This window comes from Apaloderma vittatum, unplaced genomic scaffold, assembly GCF_000703405.1.
Source record: "Apaloderma vittatum isolate BGI_N311 unplaced genomic scaffold, ASM70340v1 scaffold15173, whole genome shotgun sequence".
Taxonomy (NCBI): Eukaryota; Metazoa; Chordata; class Aves; order Trogoniformes; family Trogonidae; genus Apaloderma; species Apaloderma vittatum.
In genome coordinates this window covers 19826-37228 of record NW_009709921.1, presented here as the reverse complement: position 1 = coordinate 37228, position 17403 = coordinate 19826, and positions in this window count along the sequence as shown.

Genomic DNA, 17403 nt, shown 5'->3' with positions numbered 1-17403 from the left:
TATAGTGTCTCAGGCATTGTTTCATCATTCTTGATTTTAAAAGAAATGGATTTTTAAACGGTAATTATCTGACTAGTTCTAGTATCTTGGGCATAACAGGAATATAAAGAAATCTAGTTTAATTTTAACCTACTTCTGGATATTGAGGTAGATGGAAGTAGTAGAAGCGTAACCTAAAATAAGTAGGCTTGAGATTGAATTCTGTCTTAATTTTAATTATTAAAGCAACCATGTAGGGTACAACCTGCCCAGGCTACAGCCAGTTTTTCATGCAGTTTGTAAATAACAGGTTGTAGACTAAGGTGATGCCGACTCTACTGAAATACGCTAAAGACATCAGACATTTCAACACTAGGTTTTCATGTTCCTCCACTTCTTTCACAGTGTTTTCCTCCTCCATAGATGTTCTGCAGCCAAACCGTTATCTCCCGTATCTTGTAAATGGCTACCTAGAGATGATTTACACTACTGGGTTACCACTTGGATGAATAATATTGTGTGGGGATGTGAGATGTTTCTCCTTTCAAATAGTATGGGTTTAGTGAAACAACTTGTTCTATGGACCACCAGGCATGGTTTCTTTCATCGTAAGCTGAGATCAACCTGGTGCAGAGCCTATGAGAATGAGCTGAAGTTTACATTCTTCTATGCCAACTGCCTTGGCCTCATGGTGATAAAATCATGACTGCAAAAGCATAGAATTGCTGATATAAATCGTAAAAATTTTTCAGGGTAACCAGTGCTGTCTTTACCCAAGACACTTGCCGAACTTAGCAGTCAAAGAACAGAGTTCTTTTTTTAAGCCAGCAAGCTGTACCTCTGAATTACCTTTCTTTCTACAGGATTTATAGAAACTCTATATTCAATGTTTTCTAATCAAATTAAGCCTTTTTGAGATATTATTTCCAAATCCTATGTATGTATGTAGATTCCACCTTGCATATCTTCCAGGTTTTTCCATGCAGATGATACTGCTTACTGATATCTCTGTCCTCAGTGTTCACTCTCTAACTGCCAAGTAGGATTTGGGAATAACCAGTTTATGATGATACTTTTTTCAATAATTGTTCCTACTGCTTTGTTGGAAGTTATGCCTCTCTGTGAAGTTATGCTCAGCTGTGAGCAGTCAACTAATTTAGTTTAATAGCAGTTGGACAGTGACTTAAGCTAACCTGGCTTGTCAAAACTGAAGAGGCACTCCCAGGATCCGGTCAGCAAGCCTTGGCAAGCATTTCTTCTGGGGACAACACTGACTTAAGAAACCCTTGGGGAAGCTAACTACAAAGAAAACAAAAAAAAACCTACTTCAGTTCCCCAACTCAGCCGCTAGTTATACTGAAGCTGCTGAGGGGACAGAAGTGAATTTGTGGGGACAGCATTGCCACTGATGGGACTGTTCTGTTAAGCTATCTTTTGATGCGTAGGGTTGGCAGCTTCTTGTTGGAGTGCAAAAGCCTTCCTTTGACATGGTCGTTTCGGCAGTGACTGGACATGGCTGAAATCTGGATGGTCCATCTTACTTTCGAGTGTCCACACCACCCTCTAAATTGACCCGCAGAGGTTAAAGAAAAATACACTGTTGTGTGGCATTGAAAAATGTTCTAGGTGCTATCTGTATGTGGTATATAAACTTCTTAACAAGTTCTGTTTAGAAATAGATGCTTTCCAACCATGGATTTGCCAAAAGCATTTGGTAGCTGGCTAGAGGTATCACCATATTCAAGGGTTTACGTGTAGGCCTTGCATCCAGAATGGCTTTCAAGCTCAAATATTAAGAGTTTTTCATAGCCAATTCTGGTTTAGCAGTAAATGGGGAAAAAGTGCTAATCTTCAGGTCCACTGCAATCAAATTTCATTATTTCCCTCCTGAAGCAGAACCCTTAAACAGGTTTCTAAGTGAGTGGATATTATCGGCCCCTGTTTCTCTATACAGAAAACCAGAACCCAATGGCTTGCATTTTTCCTCTGTGATTTGTGTATGGCCCAATCTATAATAAAATACCTTCTGATGCTATACAGTGTCCAGGTGTTGTCCTTCAAAAAATAGCTTTGATCATGACCATGTACTCTCCTGCACTGCACAAAATGCCAAATATGATGGAAAGCAAGGACAAAGAGAAAGCAAACATGAAGGTGCCTGCATGTAGTTTCTTTTAAAATAATTTAGGAAGAAACACTTTCTGATGTTGATTGTTTATAGAAATATGCACAATGATATGAGGATAGCATGAACCCAGAAGGGCAGAAGCAAAATTATAATAAAGAATTACCTTTCATTTTTAAAGTCTCAATCTGAATTATGTGGGGTTTTTAATCAGAGTAAGTAAATTTCCATCTTAATTTGCACAGTATGAAAAAATTCTAGGGACCATAAGTACTGCTAAATTACAACAGGAAGACCCATTATTCCAGGCTTGTGCAACTAGACATAAACTTAAAGAGCAAAAAAGACTATGTATAATGAAAGCCAAGTACCCTGTCTTAGTAATTTCAGCATAGTATCTTTAACTCTGTTTAAGCTATAGCAGTTCTTATTTTTTAAATTGTTCAGTCTTTGATTTAAAGCCTTCAAGTGATAACTGGTCCATTGCAGTTGTACATAGATTATTCTAGAGGTGAAATCTGACTAACATTTTTAAATTGTTTAGCTTTGCCTTTCACCTGTTAGCTCAAGTTATTCACCTTTTGGTCTGTGTTAACAATATTTTTACTACAGTAGATCTTTTATCCCACACATAGGAAGCCCAGACACAAGGCTGAACCAACTCTTGTTCTCCTCGTTCATGATCCACGGAGATTCTATAGACAATCCCAAAACATTTCTGAAGCTTGCGTAAAACATCTAAGTGCTTCATTCTTCCACATTAAGGTGCCACAGCAGTAGCTCCATTCGTATTAACACAAAGCTGCTCTGTGTCTTCCAGTCTCAAGGACTCAGCTTTATGATTTACTTTTCCCCTCTTGTCTAAAAAGAAATGGCTGAATCGTTAGGTAAAGTATCTTCAACCATGCTGTTAAATACCATGCCTGGATGCTTTTATCTGGGTCATAAATTATATAATCCTCTGTTTACCTCCTCACATCATATTGTTTGCTCCCATGTCATATTGTTATGTGTATGGAAGAGGAGGAGATTGGACACAAATCCAAGCAGCAAAGACTGAGCTGACCTAATAGACCTGATCAATCTTACATCGACTTCTCTGTAAGTGTGACAAAATGTCAGTACGCCCTTTTTTCGGTTGGGGTTTTATCCTTCTAGTTGTAACATTACTATGATAAAAAACTCAGTTTATCATTCTATTCTGGTTCTTGCAAAAGGTGTTAAGTAGTCAAAAACCAGACTAATAATAGATCGTAGGACTGCAAAGCCAGTCCCACTGTGTGCTGCAGCGACAGCAAAGTAGGCTGTGTTGACAGGAGTTTAGCAAATATTGTCGAGGTGTATTACTGAATTATTCAGTGTCATCATTATTTTTGTTCTGCTAATTTTCATGGATTTACTGATGGAGGAAGTGATAGTGTGTATACTGTGTGATCAAGAGATCCACTGGATTCTTGAAACCAACGTGCATGACATAAATGCAGTGAGCTCTGATTTGCTTCAATAGACTCTGATTTGCTGCAAGTAGTTGACAGCAAGTTGGTTACATGAAAATTGGAAGTGTTGCATCACAAGGAATCTGCTGTTTGTACCCATGCAATTGCTTGAAGAGGCAGGACTAGAGTGATAAAGAGAAAGCTGATGTTTGCAGAAGTTAGCAGGGAAAAAAAATCAACGTAAGAATAAAACTGAAAGAACAAAGTACATTGCGTAAGAGATACAACTGACAGGAGACACTAATCTTCACCTAATTGTTATATACTTAGAAGAAAGAGGAGGGCTTGAGAGGCCCATGCTGCACCTTTGGATCGGACTCCTATCTATGTACTCTAGATTTTTCCTCTGTAACAGGACAGTTGTCCATACTTGCCAATCCACCCCAATTAAGACTGGGTTTGAGTTTGAAGGCTGTTCCTAATCCTTTTGTGTGGGGGCTCTCTTCTTCCACTTGGTCTGAATTAACTGATCTACTCTTGGAAAGAAGTTAGTTTTGACGGAGTATTAGGATCAACCAGAATAAGGTTTTCTTGTTTACAATAAGCCTGTTTTTGCACAGAGTTGATCAGAAACGGCTATTCTGAAGTATCAGCTCTGCAACAACTCCACCACGTAGGCGAGTCCTTCAAGAAAGTGATGCGAGGCTGATGGGTGAGCGGTATTACATAAACCCAAGGATGCTCTCAAGCATGAAGGCAGCAGGAAAGCTTTTCTCCATGAAAAGGAATTTATTCTCCTGTCTCGGCACCCCCCAGCCATATCAGGCAGAAGAGAGCGACACTGAGAAGGGCTCCAGCAGTGCGTTAACACAGCCTGTGGTTTGGCTGTTGACATGCTGCCGCCCGTCCAAGGCTGAAGGAACAGCTGCTATTGCTGCTCCTGCCTGGTGGCACAGCCCTCATCTTCCTGTCGAGTGAGAAAGTACAAAATTGTGCTGCTCCACTTTACCACTTTCCCACAGCCACCACTTCCCTGGCCTCCGCGGGCCTCTGAGGCTATGCCTGTGTCCTCCAGCCTGAGCACAGCCCTGCGTGGCCCTCCCACCACCCTCTGTCCCCATTGCTGCCCCTTGGGGAGGGTCTGTGCGTCCCCTGCTGTGCTCACACAGCCAAAAAGCTCAGAAAAGCTTGTTCTGGCTGTGCTTTTCTCTGCTTGCTGCGCACCCAGCAGGGACACCACCTCGGGGCCACCCCTAGCTAAGAATATGTGTGCAGCCTCCGTTTTTCATTTTCTCCCTGGGAGGTGGAGAAGAGCGCGTTTTAAGTGTAATGCTGAGAGTTCAATGCTGCCAAGGAGAGTTTGTCTGGCTGCAGATGTGGCTGGAGCTCCCGGCTTAGTCCCGGCACAAATGAGTTAAGGACAAAAGGTCTTCGTGGCTCTTATGCAAAGAGACAATTTCTATGGCAGCTAAGGGCAGCATTAGTATTCATGCCTTGGCTGGTCTGGCAGCAAGGCGGCTAACTTGATATTAACTGTGGCACAATGACTGGGTTTTATGGGCTTTTTCTTAATATCTATCACAGGTAGCCAACCAAGTGGCTCTTTATCCTAATTTCCTTGGGGTACCTGTTTTCCTACCCATGCCAGTGACAGGCCTTGGGTTTTTCTTGCAATGGTGGTGTTTTATTAAGAGCCACAGGCAGGTTCCCTGCCTGGCTCATTTGTTGAAATGTTGTAATCCTGTATTGGTTTATTTTTCAGCTGACCAAAATTCTTCTTAAATTTAAGTCATCCGTGTTTACGAATACTTATACTGTGTAATATACTAAAGATTTTTCCTAGTGTTTGAACATGACCAGAGATTTGCAGCTGAGACATTTCCACATCATATGCATTAGAAAAGTGTTACCCTAAATGACTAATGGAAATTACTTCTGCTTCAGGAAGCAAAATGATGCTGAGTGAAATAGAAGATGGTTTATATGGAAACAAGAGTACACTCCCCTTTGCCTGGGCCCGCCAAAATGCTCCCTCCCCTTCCCCCTTGTCGTGTGTTTCACCACAGCACAAGGGTGTGCCAGAACATGTTCCCACAACCTTTAAACCCATTCAGCACAGCCTGCAACTTTCCTTGCTATTTTTGTATATTCCACTCAATGATTAAGTGCTGGGGACTGTGATAATACATCTTTTCACCACCAGTACCCAGCAGAATGCAGCCTCAGCTGCTCACAGATTGCTTTTTCAGTTATTCTTTCTAAAAAACATGGATTACCAATAGATTATCCTTCTGATTATAAGGGTGTACACTTGAAGATGTGTTCTTCCTGGCCAGGGTTACAGCTCTTAGTAATCAGGTATTATTCTTGTTGACAATATGATTTCTGCATTTAACCGAAGCCCTTTTGCAGGCTGTCTTTGCCAATTATAAACAAAGTGGCTCATCTGCTGCTGAAGATTAACCACCTCTGAGTCGAAACAGGCCAGCTATTTAATTATACGAAGCTAGAGCACGCTGTGGTTTCCTAACACCTCCGGTCGTATAGCGGTATTTTAAATTTGCTACAACTTCTCAGTCTTTTCACCAAACACGCTACAGTCCATTCCAGAAAGGGCCCTTTCTGCTCTGACATCTGCCAGTTTTTCTATTGCTCAGCAACAGTCTGGACCTGCGAACCCCACTACCATAGCAAGGTTGATTCAATCCCACATTGGCCACATATAAGAGTGACTATCAAATCACTCACAGAACTTGTCAACACCAGAACAGTGTCTCCCATTTTTGGGTTGAGGTGCTGTGATACAGCACAAATAAACTATCACAATTGCTCCTGCGGTAGTCAGCTGACGATGACCAAGGCACAACACATCCATCGTGACTGATGAGCAGCCCGCTGACAGCTCACAACTCAAATCGTGTTTGTTTCATGTGGCATCCTGGTGAATTAAAGCCACCAAATGGTAACGTCACCACTGAACAAAGTAGGAGAATATCAGCCACTGCAATGTGGGCAGGATGTGATGGGATCAGAAATCAGAGGTTTTGGTTCCCACCTTCCCACTCATCTTCAGAAGCACCTCAATCCTTGAGAAGTCTTCATCCCCTGAGCTTCCACATAGGCTCTGCAGCGATATTTGAAAGCAGGAGTTTGTCTTCCAAGGACCTTTGGCACCAGTGAACATTTTAACATTAAGGCCTGACTCACAAAATAGAGTGGGGGTACTTGTAGACAGCCAAAATCTGGATCTGACCCCGCACAGACCTGCAGAGATAAGTGATTTTTCGTGCCAAGGTGACCTGGTAGGAGCAGGGTCAGGCAGAAGGGGAAAGCACTCCCCTGATGGGTTAGCTCTGGGTCTGCAAGATGTATCCAGAGTCCCACAGAACAGCCATGAGAAAGCCTCTTTCTGGGAGCAGAAAATGAAGCTGGTTTGGTACCTGCCAACCATGGGTGGTATAAGTTGTACAGACAAAAGGCCAGACCTCCACAGATACAAATCTCCAGGTTCCACTGACACAGCAGCTCTGCTCGTTTACACTAACGGGAGGTGTTGCCCACGGTATTTCAGGTGTCAGATTCTAATTCATGCTCATTCTCTACCCCACTGCAAGGCAAATCACACTCATTAGCAGGCTCTTGGCTGCAGAAAATATTGCATTATGCCCCTGGTGTCTTTTTAAAAAGTAAAAGCAAAACCTTAACTTGGTCCTTCCAAATCATGGTATGAAAATGTATGCCAAAACCATGCTGTAAAAATATTTGGAATGCTAAAAATATATTGGCATTTGAAAGAGGAAGCACTCCCAAACAAACCTGCCATGATGAACACTGTTTATTTTCCATACGTTTATTTCCAAACAGGTTGAGCACATGGAATGATCATTTCTTCTTAGGGTCTTAGTAAGCCCAAGTACCACTGACAGCAGTTCCTAGCATAACTGTAGCTGGGTTTCCACTGCTGTCACCTCCTGTCTGAGCATCCAGTCCAGGCACTGTTGTCATCAAATTGGAAACTTTTTTCACCAAAGGGAACTACGAAGATTGAGTTAATGAGAACAAAAATCTCACCTCAGGAAAGACTAGCATTTTCAAATTGAAGCCTCTGAGAATCTCCTGTGTTATTTTAAAGGCAGAATTTGCTGATTTATCAAATCATCAGACAGATCAATTCACGAAAACATTTCCTACTTTCTCAGTGCCCTGTGCTGATGCACTTGCACATTGCTCATTTTCCACCACTGAATTCATGCTGTGGTAAATCAAACGTTAATATGAAAGTCTCTGCAGCATCCTATCATGGCAAAATAATGATACCTTAGAAGCATATTTTTCCAGCTCAACTGTAAGTACCAATGTATTTTTTATACCTCTGCAATCAATATTCATCTTTAAATATGAGAGACCTACAGCATTTCTTGTGAAAGCATCTCAAAGGGCCAGAGCATGGGGGATGTAGAAGGCCCATGTTACAGAGAGGGGAACTGATGCCAAGAGGAGGGATGAAGACAGTGTTGTGTGAAGGCAACGGAAAGGCAGAAAAGCAGTAGATAAATTTTCTTATGTTGTTCTTGTCTGATTTAAGCCTCAAGCCATTTGTACTACATCATTAGTAAGAAAGTGCTGCCAGTAGAGTTTGAACATCTTTGATGGTATTTTGCATGACCGTATTTGTGTATGTGTTTCTAAATAAAATCTCCTCTGCAGAAGACTGTAACAGTCAGCTTCACACTTTTTCAAGGCAAAAAGCTTCACCTTTGTTCTTTCTTGCCAGTATGCCTCACTAAAATTGAGCCTGGCTTTTTGATGACTGCCTGAGGTGGTTTCTCTGTGTGCTAGAAGAATCATTTCAAAAGGCTTACTTGTTCTAAAGTGCACCAGAGGAATGCGGGGAAGTGCACTGCCAAGGGAAAAGATAAACAGTACAAACAAAAAGAGCAGTTTAATCTTGCTCAGCTGTATCTCAGCTGCAATTCTACTTTCTCTGGGCAGCTTTGGCACAGCCAAGATGCAAGCCGCCAGCGAGGAAGTACCACTTGCAGTAGCACCCAGCCCCGCCTTCAAACAGAAAGATCACACCCACAGGAAAAAAGCACACTTCTGTATCTATCATGTATAGCAGGAAGCTATGGTCTGCAGTCAGACTTATCACAGATAATGATTTTTGCTTAGCAAGCCTGAAGATGAGTCATTAGATCCATCAGCTCGAGCATTGTGTGCTGCTTCATGCCCGGCACACCCCGAGCAGACAAGGCAGCAGGGTGGCCGTGTACCTGCCCATGCCCACAGGACAAAAGGCTTGAGCTGAACCCTGTTCTTGCCGGCAGCAAGTCCTCTGTAGGTTATTTGATATCTTTGCCCTTGTTTCTCCTCCTTTGTAATGAGATTATCCCCCTCTATTTGATCTAACGCTGGTGGTATCTCCCACTTCCAAAACGCGTTATAATCATTGTGTAGAGGGACGTTTGTGGAGATGTGCTTTACAGCTCCAGGGTTACTGGTGGCATGAGAAGAAAGTATATTGCCCTCCAAATCCAAAGAGTTAATGTACAACAGGCCTCCCGTCTCAGAGCTGGAGATGCCAAAAAAAATGCTTCACGGTGGACTCTCTCTCTTTCTGGCATCTTGCTGTGGGTAAGGGGAGGGGAATCCCAGGGAAGGATTCAGTGCAGTAGGGCCTTTAAATAATATTTGATCTAATCAACATCTTAAGGCAATAAAAAGTACTTCACAGTATGATTTCTTTATGGTGGATATTCGATGATACTGGTTCATGTTAGCTGAAGCTACCCACAAAAATTTGTATGGTCCAAAAGAACAAGTCACTAAAAAATCCCTCTCTCTCTTTTTCTGTTCTCGTGGGGCTGCCGCAAGCCACTCCGAAGAAGCAGGCTTGGGCCAGGGAATTCCTCTCTGCAGCCCTCATCTGCAGCAAATCCTGTCCCGGTGTTCCTGGGAGGCCGTCTGGCTGCAGCAGGCTCCCTGCGGGTTGCCAGGCAGTGGTGTGAGCACTGCTGTGTCTTCACATTAGGCTCTGCTTTTATTCTCCACTGCTCTTACAAGAACCTACCCTTCCACCAAAATAGGAGGTTTTCTTCCTCCAGTATGGCAGCTTGGGAAAAACAAGGACTAATTTCAGATCTGAGGTGCGTCACAGCTGATTAACAAAAATCCCTAAGCAAGAACAAGCCTCCCCTTTGAGCTACTTTGAAATAACCTTTAGCACAAATGTCTCTCTAGGCTCAGGCTGTCTGAATGCAAAGCAGACAAGTCCCATGGGCTCTTTCACCTGCTCTCTTATATCTCTTCTGTATTTTCTTGTTGTAATGTATTTACATTTAAAAGTAACACAGGGAGAAAAATTGCACCTTGTGGGAAGTTTAGCTCTTGCTCACACGATCTGCTTTCTTTTTTTAGCGTGATGCTTCCTGTATGCTCAGGGAGGTCAGTCGCTGTTCCTGGCAAAGCACAATCCCAGCAGAGAGAGGCACGCAGGAGAGAAGGGAGTGCAGGATGGGCCGTTTCTGTACAAGTAGCTAAGTAGCCAGCACAAGAGGACATAAGAATTAGTAAGGAAGATTTTTTTCATGCACAAACTCCCCTTCTTTCTGGCTTCCTGAGAAGCTGGCAGAGCAAGTGCAGCATCTCTTGCCGCAAACCTGTGTCTCGGAGATGCACATGATTTCGAGTGTGAAGGTGAAAGGAAGGTTGCAGCCGCCTTGGCTTGTCACCTACAGCTCTAAAGGCACCACTGGAATAAAGCTCTGGGTGGTGCCCCCTGCACCCACAGGCAGCCAGGGGACAGGGGAAGAGGAACACTGGGGAGCAGCAGAGCCCAGCATCCTGCGCAGCTCTGCCCCATGTGCTGTTCGATTCTGTAACCTTTTGCAACACTCCCAGATCCAGGTGGGAGAAGAGAGGACATCCCTCCTCCCTCCTTCCTCCAGTGCCACCGGCTGTGTTCTGGGACCTCAGTGTCCCGACCGGGCTGAGAGCTGCTCCTGCTGAGGAGGCCTCCTGTCTGCGCTATCGGCAGCAGCCACGGTCATTCTTTCCGTGTGATAAATATGGTAACAGAGTTTGCACAAGGTCAGAGCTGGGAATAAATTCCATTGCTCAAATAGGAGACAGCTAAGTTTCATTCACTCGCCACCGTTCCAGCTTCGTGTCAACGCCGTTCGTTAAGGGCGACCTATTATGGGTGACCTAGAAGCTGCCCTGGAAACCAGATTCAGTTATTATCTCTCCTAAAAGCTTGCAAAAACACCTCGGGTACAGTCAGTGCCCAAGCATGCCGGCCCTGTTTGCTCCCAGCTGGGCTGGTGGTGCTTGCACAGGCTACACATGTTTGGGCAGCAGCAAGGACAGAAAGCAGAAGGCTGGGCACAGCGCACTTCGGAGCCAGATGAAGGCTGCCCTTGCATGGCGGTACGGACCCAACTGAGGTGGCACGGCGCTGGACCCGGCTGCTTCTTCTGCATCCAGAGGTCGCTGGCACCGTCACACAGTGGTTGTGCAGCCCCAGCAGCACATGCCCTGTTCCCAAAAGGCTTGTCTTGGCTTGAGTGAGAGTGCCCCTTTCCATGCATCTGGATGTTGCAAATAGATGCAATTGCTTGCCAAAAACTAGCAGTTGGGGACTGTGCTAATAGATGCACAGAGACACAGAACTATGTGTTACAGGCAAGTTTGGTTGGTTTTGTTGGTTTGGTTTTTTTTAAATCTGGCATTTCAACAGCCCCGAGCATTTGCATTTGTGATTTTAAAAAGGGAGTAAAAGAACATTAAATATTCCATGTGTTAAATATGGCAATTGCACATTGAAGACCATTAATCTCTCTCTGCTACCCTCTTTTTTTCCCAGATAACATAGAAAAGACTTATTCTGGAATACCTGCAATACACAAGTGTTGTCCAGGTTAATAAATCATGGGTAAATCATCTGTCCATACACGTAACAACTGTTTGGTGAACATGGGAGAGGAAAAAAATCTTATCTAACCATAGCTGATGGCCTTTACACAGTTCTGAGTAAGACGTTACCTAACAAATGGATGTTTTATTTCAATAATAAAACTGCCTTCCATCTGTGCAGCAGTGTTTGCGATCTGCTCAGGTTCACCCTGCAGCTGAAGTTAAATTAATACTTATACACATTTATCTCTGGTTGAAGAGCCAAGAGTGTCATTTCAGGTAACGATGTTTTGACTAGAGGGAATACACTGTGGAATAATAAGTAATAATAAGTAAGCTTTCTGCTATAGATCATATTGAACAAAGTGAAATCAAAAATACTAAAGCTGGATCAAGTGAAGGTGAATTGGGCTGCTTCATCTTCATGCTGGTTTGGATACTTAAGGAAATAATTTTCTGTCTTTTCTATCAAGATGCTGGCCTAAGTGACACTTAGGTTGCTCATTCCTAAACTGCTGCTGTTCGTTACTTTACATTTGAGAATCTGCAGAATAATGTCATTCTTATGCTTCGTTATACGGATGAAGAAGGAAAATTTTCAGGATGGAAGGTGGCATAATTTACACAAGGTAACTCTAACACTGAAAACTGACCTCTGAAATCCAATAGCTCACCACTGTACAAAGATCTACCTTTGTCTCAGTGTGCAGAAGCAAGTTTTAAGACTCTTCATAAAAGAAAAAAAGCAAATTACAGTCATTTCCAGTTCTTGTCACATAGATTACTAAATTTTTAATTGTCATCTGTATGTTCACAACAACCAAAGATAATTCCTGCCCTAAGGAATTGTCAAATCTAGTTAAAGACTGATGCAAGTATAACATATTACTGGTAAGCCACTTCCATATTTTAAAAGTATCCAATTAAACTTGAAAACATACCTTCACAATCATCTGGTACCTTGTACTTATACAGATATGACTTCTCTAATTGAGTTTGGCAAGAATATTTATGCCCAGTACACATCAGCAATGCTTGCTGATATGTTTGCGCTATGCTCCTTCAATATTTCACCGAGGGCCCGAGGGCCAATTTGAAATCTGCACGCTGTTTATTTTCATTTTAGGCTCCCTCAGTGACCACATCAGTTGTTCACTGACAGCACATTTGAAAGGCTCCATTGCTCTAGTTGGTTTTACTTATAGGCTATCCAAGATCTTTTGGGATGCCAAGGCGATAAGCACCACGGCAGGCCTGTAAAGTAGCCTAGCAGGGCTCACCTCTGATGGAGGTGGAAAGAGGGGAGGTGCTAATGCCAGCTTGGGAGAGTGTAAACAAAGTTATCTTCATGAGGAGTAAACAGATCCAGCTCTTGGCACAGAAGAAGGGTGGGAATTATGGCTGAATTAACTTTCTCTGTTTGCATTGCTAAGGCTTTAATGTGTTTGTAGAATGAGTTTAAAGAGACATTTGGATGTTTACAAGGATCTTCCTTCTGTTTTCTATTCTAAACACATTCTCCTTTGAAATATTGAGCCTTAAGCCAAACGCTTAAGTCTTTAATGAGAGTTTTGCCTAAGTAATAAAGTGAATAATGACTTCAGGTTTTGGCCCTGGATAAAAACAAATGTTCTTCCTGACAGAGAAAAATAATCCATTGATATGAAGTATCTAAATGGTCACTGACACAATAAATCATTTCATAAACCCCTGACCACTGATCTTTCAAATGCTTTGTAGTTCAAAACGGATATACTGCATGCTTTAGAAAGTCTTTAATTGTGCACTTTTTCCAACGCAAGTATTCAAACCTCTCATGTGACTTGTTTTTAAGACAAAGCCTTGAGAGGGGGTAAGGGTGGCTGGCCTGCAGCCTGATGGCTGTCTCCTGGGCAGATGTGCTGGAGGAGCAAAGGGCAGTTCTGACACATCCGTCCGGAAGCAGCAGCAGCTTCGCTCTCCTCCCTGGGTAATAGCACCAAAATACTCCCGTTCCATCATTTACTTCAATAAATCATCTTCTCCCTCATGGCATACTGGGTGATATTACTGCTTTTATATAAAGCATAAGCAATGCTGCTGTCTCAAACAGTTCCCAGTCTGGTGTAGCAGAAGGATATCCTCACAGTTACCAGGATCTGTCCCATACTCAGTACTTAAAGTTAAATATCAGTAAGCTAGAGAACTGCATTGCAGCTTCTGTCGATGACTGCTCCTAGTGAATTATCTTGTCTACTGTTCTCTTTCAGAAACCTCTTCAGTGGAGACTTTTTTCTCCTCCTGGATGCTGTATGCCTACACAAATACAAGCGACCAGCAGAGGAGATCCCAGAGGAAAAAGATATTCTTTTCCCAAGTTGCTCTGCACCATGCCAGAATTGGATGGGTGGCATAGAACAAGCACCTAAGCACTTGCTAAAGGACATGGAGCGAGATGCATCCTCAAGATGCACAGTAAGAGGCAAGTCCATGAATCTCCTGGAGAGCTTTGTGCTTGTCAGCTCAGTGATAAATCGTCTCGCCAGAAGTGTGTGTGTTCTTTCAGGAACATTTATGAACCAATGGGAGATATATATAAAGAGGACAACACATTGGGACTGGCCATGTCATGCAATATACTTCCCTTACTCAGATATTCTGACAAGGTCCACTGAGTGTTATCAAGGAAGACAACAAAGCATTTAAAAAGTCTAAAATTTACTCTTTTTTTCCCCCCCCACATTGTTGAAGGAAAAGACAGATTAGAGCATATTTCCCTAAGCTAGGCTTGGGTCAATAAACTTGGTATATTCTTAAGGATAAGTTTTTAAAGACTAGTACCTCCCATTTGTAAATTTGCCCATTATCTCTGCGCAGTCTAGAGTTTTAGTAATAAGACGTTTTTCTGATCAGGAACACTAAGTGGATTTTTAAACAAAATGAAAAGAATTCCTTGTTCAAATATGCTGGAGGAAAAGAAAGAAAAAGGAAGAAAAAAAAAAAGGAAGACGGGTAGGTAGATTTGTGTAAAATCTGAAAAACTAACTATTCTTAAATTACCCCATTTGCTCACTCAGGTGTTTCTACACATTTTGTAGAGGAAGAAAGCTCTTATCCTGGATGTTTTAAAACCCACAAACTCACTAACAATGCAGTGCTCAGCCAGCCCTGTGACCTCTAAATTTCCTGCATGGCTCAAATCCCTCATTAGTGAGACACCCTTTATTCCAGAGCAGCTGACTTTTGGAGTTGCAAGAAATCCCTGTAAACTCAGGGGATACTTTTTTACATCACTACTGAAATCCACTCTCCTAATCTCCATCCCAAGGCAAACTGTGAGAGAGGTACGTATGGGACTGGCTATGTCTCCCCTTGTGAGACGCAACGCTTTGTACAGTCTTCGGCAGCTCTCTCATGTCCCACAACCCTCAGGGTCTCTCCAGCAGAACTGAAGCCTAATTTTGTCACGTTGAGGAAGAAACTTGATGAAGCATTTAAAAAGAAGGACAAAAAAAGTATGCATTATTTTTCCTTCTATGCTGGTGACTACAGAGTTACACAAGAGTATAAGGAAGGAAGTGAAGAAACTGGGTCGCTGTGCTCTCTCACACCAAAAACTTCCCGCAGCTCCTCAGGCCAGTGAGAAGGGGATCTCAAATGTGCTATGACAGGTAAACACGGCACTGGGTGTATCAAGGATATTGAGGGCAATGTTAACCATATCCCAGGGTATCTCTTTGTCTTCCTTAGTTCAGACCCTATATGCAAACATCAGACATATCAACAAATAAATACAATACATATCAGTGCCACGACTGTGCTTCCAAATGGGATGAAGCAGGATAGGACTTTGCTGAGTGGCTGCCCAAAGTTATGTTTGTTTTATGAGCCAGATTTAGCTGCACACAGCTCATTCTGATACAAGACTTGCCTACTCCATGCCACAGCTAAATTAATTGCTTGTGCTTATCAGCTAAGTAGTTTGCAGTTCTGTTCCTCTCGACTTAAGACACATTTATAGTCAGAGGCGAGCTGATGCACAGATGGCATTTTCTACATCAGTGTGTCTGTTCCTCAAAGGAAAAGTATTTTGTTGATTTTTTACAAAGAAATCCCAATGTTACATTTTTTCCACAGCAAAGGAGTGTGTTTCTCTGCAGCCTTTCCACACAGTTTTATGTCTCTGGGACAGGTGTCTCTTCATCAGACTCTGGACAGCTAAACACCTCCTGTGGCTAAGTGCCTCCCTTTCCACACAGAGAGTCAATTACATCCTAAAAAACTAATTAGGCACTGGCTTCCAACTAAACACCCAAGCCTCCACCTTTAAAAGTTGTCACCTCGTGCTGCAAACCCCACTTTTCCTTGCTGCCAGCCTTGCTAGTCTCAGGATGGTGCCTGCCGACTTCCTGGTGGTCCTGACAGGGAGGAAAGAAATGGGGAGAGGGTTGTGAGTGTCCCCTCAGTACTGGGTACATTTCAGCTGTTCCCATTTTAAGTTCAAAGCCTTCTACATGGCAGCTGAATGGGAGGCTTTCCAAAATCTACAGGAGACTGGGAAGGAATCCAGCATCACAAGGAATATCCTGATGGAAACAGAAGAACTGGCAAATAAGCATATGTGAAACGTACCCCTTTTTGTCACAACCAGAGGCACTGTTTTCCCAACAAACACCCTATCCGTTTGGAAAAGAACAGTCGCTACTCGTTTCTGTGGATATGAGCCTTGCTGCCTAGCCAAAGAGAACTTAAAGCAAGCAGGAAGGCTTGCTCCCTGCACATGACCCTGCTCCTACCTTCTGTTCTCATTTCAGTGCTGCTACCCTCTTTTTAACAGACAGTATTTTTCTAAGATCCTAGACCCCCAGACTATAATAGTGTCCCACATATGGGTGCATTTTCAGGGATAAAGATGTATCACGAGCATGAATTTTATAGGACTGGGCCTTCTAGTTCTCCTTTAAGGCCTTGCAACGATTTCTCTCCTGCCAAATCCCTTTCTGTCTAGATCCTGCTCTTAAATTCAGACTCCATTTCCTGTGGCTTTGCTTTGGCTGGAGTTTGTGCTTTTCTTCCTTCTTAATCCCTCAACTTTATTTTGCTGTATTTTTTGTCTTTCAAGCTCGTAATAGTGTTTCTGTAATCAGACTTCTTCTGCACAGCACGTAAGTGGCAACACCACGGGTCCATCTCAGACGATTAGTTTGCAAGCATGGGAAAAGGCAGAGAAAAACACTCTGTCTAAATACTACTATGTAAACCATTATAATGGTTGCTGTCTGCAGAAAGTCCTTTTTTAAAAAAATTTTTTTAGAATTACGATACCTCAAATGCCATACGCATTCTAGGCACGGACTTTCTAAGTCACAGATTTGCACTAAAATCAGTGTCTCCTCAACTTTCTTCATAAGTAAAGATCCTAACTCTTTCCTGGTCTGCCCTCCGCTTTCTCCGAGGGCTGTGATATTACCAGCAGTGATTCAGAGAAGCAAAGGCTCCTGCTTTGTGTGTATCAGTGAAAAGCCCAAGGACAGAGCAAGCCAGCGTTTCTGGCAGTGCAGCCACATGATAATTAAACAGCCCTGGTAACATATCCGTCGGTGCAGGAATGGCATACTTTCCTGGTGAGTTGGCAGGGGCAGGTAGTAAAGCTTGCATGCTTACACGTCCATTATGAACAGACCTATTAAAAGCCTCTCCTCCCAAAGGAATGCTGTAGTATACATGGAAATAAGTCTGTGGTCACCCAGCATTTCGCAGGTATCCAGCTGCACACTCAGCAGACATCGAGCAGGCAAAGCCGTACTGCACCTCCCAGGCAGAATCCAAATATTCTTGCTGAGAGAAGCAGAATCCTTTTAGTTTGAGCAGAGAGGGTCCATTTGCTCTCAGCAGTGTTTGGACCACAGAACAATGCCATTTCTCATTCTCTTCAAAGAAAGATGGTTGCAGGTATATGTACAAGCCCTC